The following is a 1,830-nucleotide window of genomic DNA, read 5'->3' as shown; positions in this document are numbered from 1 at the left end:
TTACTGTGTGTGTGTTTTTGGTTTATCTTTTATGATGTACAATCTGCACTGCAGCAAACCTCAGTGAGAACAACTGCAGGATTCCCAGCAGGTCCAGTTGGTGTTAAGCCTGAGGTTAGCCTCATCCTTCTGGGAAGGAGAGTCAGGGAAGAGCTTCACACGGACACAATGACCAACAGGTGCTCTCTAGACCATAGGGTAATGTCAGGGTTATCTGTCACAGAGCTGGACACCCCCAGTTGGAGTCTGTTTGGCATCCAGCCTGACCAGTCCTGAGCACATCCCTCTGCCCTGTGAGGGGACATGTTATATAAATGGAAAAAATATGGAACAGTTATTTTAAAGGAGAATACAAATTTTACACATGAAGGATGCTACTAAAGGATCATGGAAATGTAGAACCAGCACTGTTGGAGGATGACCCATACTAGAGATTTTGTGAAATAAGAACATTTCTCTCTGATGAGTTCCCCATATGGAAGTGTAGTACCAACTTACTGGAATACTGCTTTGCTATTTATATTTTATTGTGATTATAATTCCATGAGGATGGGATGAATATTTAATGATGCAAATGGTTAAAAAAAATAATGTAAACAAGCATATAGAAGGTGAGGGGTATTTCATGATTGAATGAAAATCATAAGAATATACAGCAAAGATAAAACAAAAAATATAAATGTTATGGAATCTGTTGTAGATGTGATACATTCAAAGACAAAACATTTTTTACAAACAACATTTATGATAAAATGTAAATAAATATGCATGTAAATATAAGGCAATTAGCCCAATTTAAATACAGCTTGTGTGTACATGTGAATAAACATTCGGATTCATGATCAAGAGTATTTTTGTTCTGAAGAAATTTTTTTAGAAACAAAATTTGTAGTTGGTATTTTAGGGCATGCCTTTAATATGAATACAATCAAAGATTATTTAAGGTCAAGCATTGCTATTGGTTTACAGTACTGCTGCTCCGACCAATAAAAGACGCGTATAACTGTACCCGGATGTTAATAGGTTGTTTTTTCCAATACTTTATTGAGGCATATGACAGTAGTTATACATAAGTAAATAGATAGTAAGTAAAGTAGGAAACAAGAGGACTATAACATAAAATAAAGAACATAAAAACAAGAACAACGTCGAAGCAGACAATGTGAACATGAAACTTTTAGGCCAGGGGTGACTTAATGGGTTAAGTTAAGTAAAAACATTCAGGGAAGTACATATATTACAAATTTTGATAGCTTTTTTATTTTCGCTCATCAGGATGGAAGAGAAATAACTTTTTATTTCGCATAACAGGGCAGGGAAGAAGGGTTTAGATTTAGAGAATTTGCATTTGTGAATATAAAATTTTGCCATGAGTAGAATAAAGTTAATTAAATGTAGTTTGTCACTTTCCTTTCTATTATTGTTATACAGACCAAATAAAACATGTTCCCATTTCACAGCAAGGGGATAATGAATTTTGGAGGTGATGAATACAGAGACATTCTGCCATAAATCATAACAAAATGGACAATCCCAAAATAAATGAACAGTAGTTTCTTCTGAGGCATTACAGAAAACACACGATGTATTAATAGACCTATTAAATCTTGTAAGATAATGAGCAGATGGGTAAAATCTGTGAATTAACTTAAAGGAGACCTCTCTTATTTTATTACTGATCATATATTTAAAAGGCAATAACCATACTTTATCCCAGCAAATGTCCGGAACCAAAGTATTCCAGTATGATATAATATATGGCATAGACACTACATCCTGTTGAAAAATAGCCCGAATAGCTCGATTGTTCTTCTTTCTTATAGTGGTGAA

The sequence above is a fragment of the Monopterus albus genome, unplaced genomic scaffold (assembly GCF_001952655.1).
Source record: "Monopterus albus unplaced genomic scaffold, M_albus_1.0 scaffold539.1, whole genome shotgun sequence".
NCBI lineage: Eukaryota > Metazoa > Chordata > Actinopteri > Synbranchiformes > Synbranchidae > Monopterus > Monopterus albus.
Note: the sequence above shows the minus strand (reverse complement) of the source record.